General features: G+C 46.3%; 1 protein-coding gene across 7 annotated transcripts in view; it reads right to left on the bottom strand.

Annotated features, from left to right (window-relative positions):
- HDAC7 (histone deacetylase 7) overlaps positions 1-14,754 on the bottom strand; it is a 1,864,336-nt gene that overhangs the window by 226,365 nt on the left and 1,623,217 nt on the right. The window lies entirely within an intron of this gene.

The raw sequence follows: 14,754 nt of genomic DNA, 5'->3' as shown, positions 1-14,754 counted from the left end.
ATTCACGAAATTAGATTACAGAATGATTCCATGCCACTGGTTAAAAACAGTAAACTGAGGAATCCCATTGGCTGTCCCGGCTCTCAGCTTTCTAATGTATGTTTTAGATCAAAGCGTATAACAAATTTGCTATCTTTGTACAAATGAAGTGTGGATGTTTCTTTCTGATTAGCCAAATCCTGTCAACCCTCTCCCACAATAATTCAATAGATTTTAATTGAGAAGATCACCATATAGCCAAGGACGCTCTGTATTTGCCTAGGCCAAAAATCATACCCTAGATGTGCAAGCGGCTGTGCAACCTGGCATGCAGAGGGAGTGAGTGGTGTGAAGCAGGGCGATTTGATCCTTCATGTTATAAGAGATGTATTCCACATCAACTTCTTGCACATCCAGTAGGCAAGCAGAGGCATCCAAAAGGGTTACACTCTATTAGGTTTGCACATCAGATGAGAATAAGAGCTACTTACTGAAGACACAAAGCCCTTTGCCACCACCCTAAAATAACTTGAGAAGAAAAGTCATACCCCACCACTGGGATTTCACTCTTCACCCAAATGGCATTATTTCCACATCTAGGCCAAGCCAAAGGTTCTGTTCGTCTACATGCCCTTATGCCATTGTAAAACCATCTGCAACCTACACTAGCATCATGTTACTTCAATGAAGAAACCATCCTCTTTGGAAGGTCCCCATTTTAATCAAAACCCAAAGTTGTCCTCCACCAGAGTGACATCACCTCAATGAAGAAACACATCCATCTTCAACCTGTAGAATGGCACTGAAGCGAAGAACCAAAGGAGCTCTACTTCTGAATGGCATCACTTCAACAAAAAACAAATGCCATCCTCCACCAATGAGATGGCATATCATAAAAGAACCACAGCCATCCTACATAAGTGTGATGCATTATCAGTGAAAAATCAAAGCTGCCAATTCACCGGTGAGATGTTGCAACAATAAAGACACACATCCATCTTCTTTCACCAGTGCAGTGTCACATCATTGAAGAACCAAACACTTCCTACTTCTGAATTGCATCACTTCAATGAATAATGAAAGCCCTCCTCCACAAATGTGATGTCACATTAGTGAAACACCATAGACATCCTCCACCAGTGCAATGCCACTAGGGTGAAGCGCCAAACACTTTCCACTCTATTGTGACATCACCTCAGTAAATAACCAAAGACTTCCTCCACTACTGTGGAGCCAGTTCAATGACGAACCAAAGGTGCCCTCCATTAGCAGTTGGTGTAACATCAAAACAAATATAAATCCATCTTCCCTCAATGCAATGTCTCTTTAGTGAAGACTCATGCTTTCTGACGCAGAATGGCATCCCTTCAGTAAATAACCCAAGCCATTCTCCACCGGTGTGAAGAACCAAAGCCGCCAATTCACAGGTGAGACGTCTCATCATCGAATAAACAAATCCATCCTCCACCAGTGTGACGGGAGTTGAACAAAGAACCAAAGCCATCCGCCACCAGTGTGACGGGAGTTGAACAAAGAACCAAAGCCGTCCGCCACCAGTGTGACGGGAGTTGAACAAAGAACCAAAGCAGTCCGCCACCAGTGTGGTGTCCCATCAGTCCCATCACTAAATAATAAAACCGTCTTCAACCGTGAGATGTCACTTCAGTGAAGAGCCATATTATTTCTACTCCAAAATAATATCACTTTAGTAAATAACATAAGTCGTTCTCTGCCAGTGCGACATTACATCAGTTTGTAGTATTCAACCTCAGGAATCACAGGCCAGATGCAGGAAGCATGAAGGAGCGGGTAAGTATGAAAGTAGATGAAGCTTTATTATGTTACAGGGTATAAAGTATGAAGGCGGGAGAGAGGTCAGGTAACAGCATCCTTCCAGCTATGACTCCCATCCTGAATGTCCCAACTGACGTCCCTGGAACACTGAGGGTGATCCGGGTTCCACGGTTGCTAACATTCCATGGGCTTGCATTACGTTACAGCAATGCAAGCACCACACTACACAGGGAACTAATACATCTCTCCTCCACCAGTCCAGTGCCAATTCAGGGAAGAACCAAATACTTTCTACTCCAGAAGGAGAATACTTCAGTAAGTAAGCAAAGCCCTCCTCCATCAGTGTGATGCCGGTCCAAATCCATCTTCCAGCAGAGTAATGTCGCTTCAGTAAAGAAACAGAGAATGTCAACCTTTGAATGGCATCACTTCCGTGAATAATCAAAGCCACTTTTCACTATGTGAAGCCAGTTCAATGAAGAACCAAATCCGTCCACCACCAGTTATAGGCTGCTTCAAAAAAGAAAGAGTCATCCTCAGAAAGTGTGACCACATTTCAGTGAAGAATCGAAGTCTTCCATTCTCCACCAGTGTGATCCCAGTTCAATGAAGAAGCAAATCCATCTTTCACCAGCGCAAAATGACTTCCGTGAAGAACCAAAGGCATTCTACTCCTGAATTAGATCACTTCAGTAAGCAATCTAAACCAGGCAGCACCAGTATGATGTCAGTTCAATGAAGGCCGAGCCGTCTTCTAGCCTCATAGTCACTATAGTGAAGAAGCAAATACTTTTTTTTTAAATTTAAGTTTATTGAGATGTCCACAACAATTCAAAAGACAGTACAATTAGATATTAGGTACATATCAAAGCAATGTACATTTGTCTACCTCTCCCCCCCACACCTGTACGTAAAACATTTCAAACCGTTTCTCTCCCTCGACCCCTATCCCACCTTAGGGACAGTGAATCCTCCCTTTGTGTACGTTGACAGAGTTCTGAAGATTGTGATTAGTGCCTGGTGTTTATGATTTGCAAATTACGCTGAGCGTGGTTGCCTCCTTGTATCTTATTTGGAACAAGCATAAAGGTCTCCTCTGTTGGTATACGTTCACATGTTTTCCATAAAAAATTGGGCGAAGATGTCCATTTCTCTTTCCTTTAGACCTCATAAAGTCCCAGGCATGTATTTATTCACAAAGTCCTCCCACATTAGATTGCATTGCATTGATTTTTGCATGTAAGGCAGCAGTGATCTTCTCCATTACCCAAATTTATTTGTGGCTACGTTGACCCATTCTCCCTTGCTCGGTACATTCTTAGATTTCCATTTCATTACGAAGGCGGAACGCACAGCCAACAAAAGGGGGACAGCCAGACCCGTGATCCTTCTCCATTAATCCTCATATCTTTCAAACCCAAAAAGAGCTAGAAGAGGATCTGCAACCCTTTGAATTCCTTCGATGTCTTTGTTCCACCCCAGGACCTCGTCCCAGAAAATTCTAATGCTGGGCCAGCTCCACCACATGTGCCAGTAGTCCGCATTTTCACTGCATTCACGCCAACATAATGGGCTCATTGACTGGAACATTTGGGAGAGTCTTCGCGGGTCATATCGCCACCTGTGTAACAATTTAATGGCATGGAGCTTATTTTGACTTGCTATCGAGACCTGGGAGGCAGCCCTGCACATCTTCCCTCACATGACCAAATCAATCTCATCTCCCAGGTCATTTTCCCACCTATTCTTCAAGTGCATAGTAGATCCCTTCCCGGCGTCAATTAATTCTCTACAAAAGGCGGATATCAGGCCTTTAATTTCTGTTCTGGAGTTTAACAATTTCTCGAATGGGGTGATATCTCTACTGACACTGTCCTTCCACTTGTCCCTGGACAGAATACCTTTAAGCTGCAGGAAATGAAAGACATATATGTGGCCTAGCCCCAGGGCTTCTTTCAGTTCCGAGATTGATATGAACGAGCCGCCTTTCCACAGCTGGCCCACCCTCTCCAACCCTGCCTCCTACCAAGACTGAAATCTCTCCAAGTTGGGGATGTACTCTCGGATGCCCAGGCCCATAGGTGGCTCAGAGGGAAGGCCACAAAGTGATCTTTTGCATGGCATTTCTTTCTCTCCATATTTCCCATATGGTCCCCAGTATCGGGTGATTCCTTAGTCTCCGTAACAGTTTATTCCTCGGTACCCAAAGCCATTCAGAGATTGTTGCTGGGGCTAAATAGTGGTTGTCTAGAGTGACCCATTGGGGTTCCTTGCAATTCCTTAATGGGGAATCAAGATTCTTAATTGGGCAGCCTCATAGTACTTGTTCAGATCTGGGAGACCCACCCCCCCTTATCTTCAGGTAATGTTAAGGTCTCATAGGCCACCCTTGTTTTCTTTCCTTGCCATAAGAGCCTCAGATCTGTTTTCTTGACCTCGTCAAAGAAGTGCTTCAGTAGTCGTAGTGGGGAGAACCTTTCCATATCGCCTTGTGTGAGGTCGTGCAGGGGGACAAGATGGATTTGGCCTTATTAATGTTGAAACCTGAGAGCACGCCATATTCTTCCATTAAATGGACTGCTCTGGGTATGGATGATGTGGGGTTTGAGATATGTAAGAGTAGATCATCGGCATATAGGGCCACCTTGTATTCTTTCCCACCCATTTGGAGTCCTTCCACCTGATGGTCAGTACTCAGTTTCTGGGCTAGGGGCTCTAAGGAAAGAGCGAAGAGTATCGCTGAAAGGGGACATCCTTGTCGGGTTCCTCTGCCTAGTCCAAACCAGCGGGAGTATTCCCCATTCACGAAAACGGAGGCTTTGGGGGACGTGTATACCGGCTGGATCCTAAATGTCGGGCCTAGTCCTACCTTTCGGAGGACCGGCATCAAAAAACCCCATTCAACCCTGTCAAAGGCTTCTCTGCATCCGCCGATAGGAGGGCAGGATCGTTGGCCATTTTTCGAGATTCATTAATCAGGTGTAGGGTCTTCCGCATGGTGTCCGCTCTCTACCTCCCCAATACAACTCTGACTTGGTCAGCCTTTATCAGGCGAGGCATGAGTGTCTCTAGCCTTGCGGCAAGGACCATGGTATACATTTTTGTGTCGATATTTAACAAGGATATGGGGCGGTATGAACCACAATGTTTGGGATCCCGTCCTTCTTTGGGGATCACCGAGATGAGGGCTTGGACAAATGAATCAGGGGCCTTCCCAGTATACAGGATCTCATTAAAGAGTTCAACCATAAAAGGGAGAAAGGGGGGAAGAGGAAGGATTTGTAAAACCCTGCAGTGTATCCATCGACGCCCGGGGCTTTCCCAAGAGATAGCCTCTTAATTGCGCTTTTGATTTCTTCTTCATTTATCGGGGCATCTAAGGTAAGAGATTCCTCACCTGAGAATTTCGGCATCTCAACCGAGGTGAGATAGTCTTCCGTTCCCGATTGTCTGGGATCCACTTCCAATCTATACACTGTCTCGTAAAAAGTGGCTAAAGCCACAGGGATATTGCCCCGTTGTACTTCGGGGACTCTCCCCCTGTACTATTTCCAAAACCCTTTGTTCTGCCCATTGTTCCCTTAACCTGGCTGCCAATACCGCATCTGCCTTGTCCCATTTTTCCTAAAACTTCTGTCTCAGAAGTTGCAACTTCTGGACTATCTGCCCCTCCTCGAGGAGTCGGAGCTCTTCCCTTTTCCGTTTCGCTTCTAGAGTCTTGTTAGTTCTTCCCTCTTCGGTTCTGCTCGCTTCCTCATCCAGGTGACATATCTCCCTCCTAAGTTTGCCCTCAACCAGGGCTCTTTTACTCTCCTTGCCTGCACCCTCTCTAATTAGAATACCTAGCCAGGTTGCCTTCCCCGCTTCCCACACCATCATTTTGGAAACCTCTCCTGTATTATTGGTCTTAAAGTATTTGTTGACCTCGTGTTTGAGCTCCGTCTTAAAGACAGCGTCTTTCTAAAGAGATTCATTGCACCTCCATCTACCCCCCCTTGTTAGGTGGATTGTCCCAGTGTATGTTGGCCGTGACCAAGTCGTGATCAGACCAGGTAACATTGACAATCTCTGAGCTCTTCACTGCATCATTCATTTCCTCGGACAGGAACATGTAATCAATCCTAGTGAACATATTGTGGGGGGCAGAATAGAAGGTGTACCCCGTTTCTTCCGGGTGGAGCGCCCTCCATGTATCTCGTAACCGGTATATGTCCATAACCACTGTGCGACCCCCATCGACCGGTTCCTTGCATTGGGGTTACCCGCTCTCCTGTCCAATATAAGGTCAGCCCATAGGTTGAAGTCTCTCCCAAGGAGGACATGTCCCATTGCTTCCGCCATAATTTTGGGAATCGTCTTAGTCAGGAATCGGGACTGACCCGAGTTCGGGGAGTACACTGTGACAAACGTGATGGTTATCTTTCCTATGGAGCCTACTACAAGCAGTGCTCGCCCTTCTACATCCGCCCATGTCTTCGTGAGTGTGAAGTTTAATCCCTTTCTAATGAGTATCCCGACTCCTCCCTTCCTCAGAGGGCCAGACCCCCAATATTCCATCCCCATTCGCGTGTTAGGGGTCTTTCGCTCCTCTCTGCAGGCATATTTGGTTTCCTGCAGAAGCAGGACATCGAGTCCCGCCATGCAAAATTCCCTACATACCAGGGATCTTTTTGGTCGGGAGTTCAGACCTTTAGTGTTCAGAGTCCCGTTCTCTGTGAGTCTAAATTAACCGCCATTTCCTCTGGTGTATGTCAAATGACCCCTCGATGGTGGTCAGCAACTGAGCGCATGGTAAATCTTCAGCACCTTCACAATTCTGCTGCTTAGCGAGGATTCTGTTCTACCCTTTCACCGTACCACCCCACCCTCCCTCCTCCCACCCCCTTCCCCTCCTGTCGGCGTCCGATCAAACACTGTTGAATTCACTGGGCTAGTGCCAGACCACTGGCGGAGGCCGTTACCTCACAGCCCCCTGCATATAACAATCATAATAACATTTGAGCTCCCGGTTCCCACCCCCCCTTCCAAAAACACAAACATTAAGATCGGGTAATGAACATATGTTGCCAATATGAGTTCAGCCACAGTGCCTGCTCTTTTTCCCCGGTGGGGAATTTCCAACTTGGTAAAATCATACCCGTACCTGAGCCTGTCGGCAAAGGGCAGGGAGGGTCCCAGCCGGTTACTTTCGACAAAATGTCTTTCCCCTGGCATCCAAGGCATATAGGACTTCAGATTCCTGAAGCCATGGGGCAAGTGTCCCTCGAAGAGACATGGACAAGGCAGCAAGCGGGAACCCCTGCGGCGGGGCCGACGTACCAGCCCTCTCCTCATAACAGTGTGTGTCTAAGAGCACGAAAGCCCCTTCACGGGTAAACGGTGTGTGACATTTGGGAAACCAAACACATTATCAGGTATGATCAACCTTCCCCTTCCGGAGAGGTGTTACCTCTTTGAAATGTCCTCGATTCTTTGACGCGCTTCCTCCTTGGCCCTTGGATGCGCCACTGTCTTCCACTTGGTCCTCTCCTGGGTCTCTTCCTTCGTCACGGTTATACAGTAGTTCTGATATACAGTTCTTGATGTCCATTTCGGACCGCAGCCGTTCCTTTTTGCCTTCATGCTCAAACGAGAGGGAGAAAGGATAGCCCCATCTAGCGTATTCCGTGTTCTTTCAACCATTTTGAGAGAGGGATGCACAGGGCGAGGTTCATGGAGGACAAGTCTTGAAAGATCGTGACTCGTGCTTCGCCAAGGGCGATCGGCCCACTACATTTGGCCTTTTCCAGGATTCTAGCCCTGTCGTGATAATTGTGGAAGCGGGCCAGGACCGACCTGGGTCCACCCGATGGTCCTCCCGCTAGGTGTATTCTTTCAGTTTTTGGCTCATCAATCACTTCGTCCTCAAATAACAGCTTCATTATGTCATGGAGCGTCTTCTTGAGGTCCCACTCCGACTCCCCATCTTGTTCCGGGATGCCGAAAAAGCGTAGATTGTTCTGTCTCTTATGATTTCTCTTTGTTCTATTTCCGCAATTCTGTGGTCCATTTGAGTTTCGAGAGTACTTAGAGAGGATTGGTTATTTTCAACTCCCTCGAGTCTCTCTCTTCCATCTTGTCCATCCGTTGGGTGATTTTGTCAATTTTCCCAACTATATTGGTATCTATGTTCTTGATCTCGTTCAATAGGGCCGCAACATCGCCTTTGGTAGCTGCTGCATCAGATCCTGAGGTGGCCATGTTTCTGTCTTGGGGGGTCTCAAGTGCAGCAGGCAATAGGGAGTAGGAAAACTCGGCTAATTTCAATTTTATGTCCATGGGCTTAGGGACGGGTTCTCCGGTCAATGTTTGAGCTCACTACTGCGCGGTGGGAAAGGGAGTTCCTCCTCCTTGTGTGAGTAATAGGATTCTGTGAGTTTGCCTATGTGCCTATTTACGCTTCGATAGAGGGTGTTCACCAAGTAGCACACAGGTAGCACACCCTTTACTCAGGATTCTGTACTGAAGTCATAGCCCATGACTGTAGAGCTGCTGCCCCCCAGGATCTCTTCACTTCTTATTTCTGAGTGGGTACGCGCGTGTGGCAGTGGACATTCGCTTCTCATGGTTCGATAGGTGTTGGTGTGGTCAGAGAGTCATGCCTCTTTCTGGCGGATTGTCCATAGAGGAGGGTACATGCCCCGGTAATGGGGGCCCAACCCTCTCAGTGCCAAGTAGACAAAGCAGGAGCAAAGTATGGGCCGTAAGGATACGGCACGTGAGAAAGAGTCTGTGAGTGGACGCTCCTAGGCCCCCTTTCGTTAGGTCGCAATGGCAGGTAGGCGTGCATGTTTTCTAGTTGATAGGCCAACGGAGATCTATCAGCTTGCCGAGGGTAGATACGTTACAATGGTCGCGAAAGGGTTGCTTAGAGGAGGGCACACATGTCGGGGGCCAAACCCTCTGATAGTGACCCAGATTGTGTGTCCAGTTGAGTCCACTGTGGGGTATGAAAGCTATATTCACTTTCGGGGTGTTCGGGGCCGTTCACGTAATGCGACCTGTCCAATCTTTATGTGCCCTATCTTTATGCAGAGAGGGTGGGGGGTTCACCCCATCCGAGGGGGGTACAGTTACAACATTTATTCAGGACGGAACTATCGATCAGTGCTTTCACTGCTGCTCGATGGGGTGACTCATTAGCCCCTTGGTGTGAACCACCCAATGTTTAAGCTTTAAGCCAGTGGTTGGTCTTGTCAATGTCCAGTTTGGATGCCCTAAGGATGATTCCAGGAGTGCAGTGCAGTTCCCAACACACTAATGCTCCAAAAACCACTCGTCAACGTTGCTGTTTTCTCCTCGGGTTCCAGGAGCGTGTTTCGGCGTAGATAGGGTGAACACCTCTGACGCAGGATCAAGAGTGCTGGGTCATCTCAAGGAAGACCAACATAGGCCAAATTGGTGAAGCTCAGTGCCCCTAACCACTCTGGTCTAACAGATTCAATTAAAGAGTGCAGGGCTCCAAGATGACGTACAGTCTGTATTACAAAAAGGTTTCTGGCATTCATCCACCCTCACCTCGCGATGCGTTCCATTAATACGAATGTCGGGATCACCAGAATGCAACGAGGTTGAGGTGGGATCACTTTGCTTGGTTCGCAGGACGAGGGATCCCTGGAGCTGCGTGTTAACTCCAGGATATGCGCCTACCCAGGCAGGTCGCCTCGCTATAGATAAGAACCAGTCTTGTCACAGAAAAATAAAGTTGTTGGCAAGGGCAAACTCGTGCAGTTTCAATTATTCATTCACCTCATCTCTGGGGATAGCGTAGCCGCGGTGCATTTCCTCACAAGATCGGGATGTTTCTTCAGCGGGTCACCAGGGACACTCGCGGCAAGTGGGTTAGATCATTCCTGGCATGTCAGGATAAGGCAGGAGGTAATGCGAGACATCACTTCTGTTCTTCCTGGAGAACTTCACAGTCCGGATGCCCACCGCGACCCCGATGGAGTTGTCGGGGTGTGTTTCATGCATATGGGGAGAGCTGATGGCAGTGCGATGGCTCGGAGAGTGTGGGTGTGGACGGGTGCTGTCCCGCTGAGCCTGATCCTATCACCGTAGCTGTCCGAGTGGTGGGGTGACTCTCGCTTGTAACAGCGTCTGCCTACGATGGTATTAGGCGAGGGGTTTAAGCCCTTGTGCAGCGCTCTGTGGAAGGGGGTTTGAGCAGGCCCACTTATGACTCAGGGTCCATGTGCACGTCCCCACCTGGAGTGTTCGCCGCGCTGATCCTGGGAAGGGGATCCGGCGAGGGTCGCCTGCGTTTACCCCCGTGGACGGAGTATCCCCAGGGAGGGTCAGCTCTGCTCCAGACTTCCTCTGTTCCCACCGGACATCCTCTATATGATTCGCTGGTATGAGGGACTCGCGTATCCCTTCCGGCTCACACTCTGATTCTGGGATACTTTCACTTGGAAAGTTGCAGGCCGGCCCGGCCTGTGACGCCTCAGTCGTAGATCGTGATTTCTGGGGAAATTCGACTCAGATTTTTGTCGGTTTTACGACCAGCTGCCGGGGGTCTTGTTCCAACACTCGATTCACTGAGTATCTCCGGGGGGCGGGCCGTTTAGTGGGGGCTAAAACCACTTTTAGGGCTGCAAGACGCAGAGCTCACACGGAGGCTTTACTCATCCCCGCGCCCCCTGCTGGCCGATCGTAAATACTTTTTACACCAGAATGACACCACTTCAACAAATAACCAAAGCCATCCTCCACAACTCTGATGTCACTTCTGTGAAGAATCTAAGGTTTTTTTTAATTCCAAAATGACATCCCTCCAGTAAACAACGAAAGCCATCCTCCATCAATGCAGTGTCACTTTAGTGAAGAACCAACAACTTCATATTATAGAATGGCATGACTTCAGTTCATAACCATAGCCATCTTCCAGAAGTGTGAAAACAGCTTAATAAAAAATCAAAGCCATCCTCCACCGGTGTGAAAACAGCTTAATAAAGAATCAAAGCACACACCTAACAATCAAAGCTGTCCTCCACCAGTGTGAAAACAGCTTAATGAAGAATCAAAGCCGTCCTCCACCAGTGTAAAAACAGGTTAATAAAGAATCAAAGCTGTCCTCCACCAGTGTGAAAACAGCTTAATGAAGAATCAAAGCCGTCCTCCACCGGTGTGAAAACAGGTTAATGAAGAATCAAAGCCACCCTCCACCAGGGTAAAAACAGGTTAATAAAGAATCAAAGCCGCCATCCACCAGTGTGAAAACAGGTTAATAAACAATCCAAGCCGCCCTCCACCAGTGTAAAAACAGGTTAATAAAGAATCAAAGCCGCCATCTACCAGTGTAAAAACAGGTTAATAAATAATCCAAGCCGCCCTCCACCAGTGTGAAAACAGCTTAATAAGGAATCAAAGCCGTCCTCCACCGGTGTGAAAACAGCTTAATAAAGAATCAAAGCCGTCCTCCACCGGTGTGAAAACAGGCTAATAAATAATCCACGCCGCCCTCCACCAGTGTAAAAACAGGTTAATAAAGAATCAAAGCCGCCATCCACCAGTGTAAAAACAGGTTAATAAATAATCCAAGCCGCCCTCCACCAGTGTGAAAACAGCTTAATAAGGAATCAAAGCCGTCCTCCACCGGTGTGAAAACAGCTTAATAAAGAATCAAAGCCGTCCTCCACCGGTGTGAAAACAGGTTAATAAAGAATCAAAGCCGCCATCCACCAGTGTAAAAACAGGTTAATAAATAATCCAAGCCGCCCTCCACCAGTGTGAAAACAGCTTAATAAGGAATCAAAGCCGTCCTCCACCGGTGTGAAAACAGCTTAATAAAGAATCAAAGCCGCCATCCACCAGTGTAAAAACAGGTTAATAAATAATCCAAGCCGCCCTCCACCAGTGTGAAAACAGCTTAATAAGGAATCAAAGCCGTCCTCCACCGGTGTGAAAACAGCTTAATAAAGAATCAAAGCCGTCCTCCACCGGTGTGAAAACAGGTTAATGAAGAATCAAAGCCATCCTCCACTAGTGTAAAAACAGCTTCATAAAGAATCAAAGCCGCCCTCCACCAGGGTAAAAACAGGTTAATAAGGAATCAAAGCCGCCATCCACCAGTGTGAAAACAGGTTAATAAATAATCCAAGCCGCCCTCCACCAGTGAAAAAACAGGTTAATAAAGAATCAAAGCCGCCATCCACCAGTGTGAAAACAGGTTAATAAATAATCCAAGCTGCCCTCCACCAGTGTGAAAACAGGTTAATAAATAATCCAAGCCGCCCTCCACCAGTGTGAAAACAGGTTAATAAATAATCCAAGCCGCCCTCCACCAGTGTGAAAACAGGTTAATAAATAATCCAAGCCGCCCTCCACCAGTGTAAAAACAGGTTAATAAAGAATCAAAGCAGCCATCCACCAGTGTAAAAACAGGTTAATAAAGAATCAAAGCCGCCATCCACCAGTGTGAAAACAGATTAATAAATAATCCAAGCCCCCCTCCACCAGTGTAAAAACAGTTCAATAAATAATCAAAGCTGTCCTCCACCATTGTGATGTCACGTCAGTGAAGATCCAAACATGTTCTACTCTTTGCAAGACAATCTTAACCCAACATACCACACGGACACACAAGGCTGGTGTTAGTAAAATTATAGGTTTTGGAAATTAAGTTAGGTTCTCTAAACAGATAACTGCAAACATGTTTTTTTTAAAGAAGCTCTTACCCTGCAAAAACATAGAATGTCCTTTTTAGGATTCATCTGTTCACATGTGCTTTCGAAGCAGGCCCAAAGCAGGAGTTACATTTTAGCTCTGAGTCAATGGACTGTTGTAATGTTATATGAGTTATAGATGTATAAAGATGTGCCTTTTGTCAATGGGAAGAGAGAGAGTAGGAGGTTCACATGGTGACTTGACACCAGGCTGATTTCGCTGCAGTGGAATAAACCTGTCTCTCTGAGCTTTAAAAACCAACATTTTGTTCTGGTGTTTTATTTTGCTTTTAAGTTATTTTCTGAACATGGGCGGGAATAGTAGAAGTATTTTCTCACACTGGGACAGAAAATGAAGCCCAGCTGCAGCCTATAAAATACATGCTACTTAGCTCCTGCTTGTAGCCTAGAGTGATCCTGGCGAGCTTGACACCAACATCTACCAGGAGCTGCTTTTGGCTCCCGAGGCCAGCTGCTGCCATTCAAACAGCCTTATGTCACATTAACTCCAGGGACGTCATTTAGAGGTTGCCAGGGGTCTCCCTTGCTACCCCTGTGGTCTCCCTTGCTACCCCCTAAAAGATTTCTTTTTTTTTGTTTTTTACAATTTTAAACCCCTGGGCTGTGACCAATGCCATGATGCCATGTGGCTATTTGAGCTATTTGTCTTGCTGGAATTCCATAATAATTGCTAGACTCATTAAAGGTTTATTTCAGGCACATTTCAGGGGGTGAGTCACTGATTTAGTCTGTTCTTAAACACCTCAAATTCACAATGCAGACAAAATCCTCCAAATGCATTTAGAGTAGAATAAGCATTAATGTATTTTGCTTTTCACAAGTTGCAGTTATAGCATGTTTTTTCCTGCCGATACATATGGTGATCTATTCTTGTATGAAATGTATATCACGTTACAATAATATTGTAACCATATTTTTCATAGTGTAAGTATAAACAATGCTATGTGATGCCACTTCCTGTTTTGTCAAGGGGTTAACAATCACGTTCCTTCGCTTCCCGTGAAGTCACTTCGGGGAGGGGTCAAATGACATCACGTCCTGTGATGTCATCAGAGGTCAAGGGTCATTTGATGTCACTTCCGCTACCCCTGGCATTTTGGTGAAATTACGTCCCTGATTAACTTTGAATTTGGGACAGGGTACTAAGAATAAATATAACACATCTATAAGATATTTTAAAAGTTACGTTTTGTCTCTCATGTGGAAATTAGATTTGCGTTACGCTATGTTTTAGCTGCTGCTTCCTGAGTTATGTCTGATACACAGGAGCTATTTGTTTCTTATCACATTTTATCTACGATCCCTGAGTGAAAAATGAAAGCTATTGGAAAAAAAAATGTGTACTCAGTAGATAAGCCTACCAAGACCCTCCTTCGCCCGCTCTCACCCACGGCTCCAAATGTTTCCTCAGTCCCTTACATTTTTAATGCCCAATTGGGGTGGGGTCATGAATTGACAACAAAATCACCTTAAGAGGAATGATATGCCGCAAATCTCTGAATCCCTGCCTTCCACTTGACTGCCTGAGGGAGAGACCCATGTGCTATTATTTATTGAAATATTTATATTGCTATACTCCTTCCATCCAATGTGCAGACATGGTCCAAAATGGTACAAAAGCATTTAACAAATTAAAATGAATGCATGGATCAGGGGGCAATAGTTGCACAAGCTCATAGCCAATAGGTGCTAAGTAATGGTGTGCTGTGTGTATGTGTAGAATTGAGGTGGCAAGTGATTTTGGGCCTCATCGCCGCTGGGATACCGCCAACACAAATAGCGTTACTACTACACGGTCTTACGCAATTTGCGCCGGATCACGAGTAGTGGTAATGCTGTAATTTCCCATTTATTTAAGAGGATTCTATGGGATTTTTGGCACTAAAAGCACCAGCAGTAATAGCGCTGGCGGTAATAGCACTGAAGACGGCTGAAAATGGGCAGAAAGCTGGAGATTTACCTCCAGCAAGAAGCTGGAGGTAAAACTGCAAACTTTCCGCCAACTCACGATTCGGCCAACCCTTTAATGCGGCGGTAATAGTGTTACTGCCGTATTTAAGGGCTACCGGCCAACTCGTGATGAGACCCTTTTTATGGCTGGCTAGTAGTTTGCCACTTGAAATATTTACCCCTACATCAATACATAAGTGAACAGCTGATGTCAAATGTTCACAAGACATGACTAATTAGGAAAGGCTAAAGACAAACATGTTCCTTTCAAGCGTATGTTAAATTGTGATAACGTAGTAGAAAA

Source organism: Ambystoma mexicanum, chromosome 3q (genome assembly GCF_040938575.1).
Source record: "Ambystoma mexicanum isolate Mex_15411 chromosome 3q, UKY_AmexF1_1, whole genome shotgun sequence".
Taxonomy (NCBI): domain Eukaryota; kingdom Metazoa; phylum Chordata; class Amphibia; order Caudata; family Ambystomatidae; genus Ambystoma; species Ambystoma mexicanum.
Note: the sequence above shows the minus strand (reverse complement) of the source record. Positions and strands in the feature narration are given on the sequence as shown.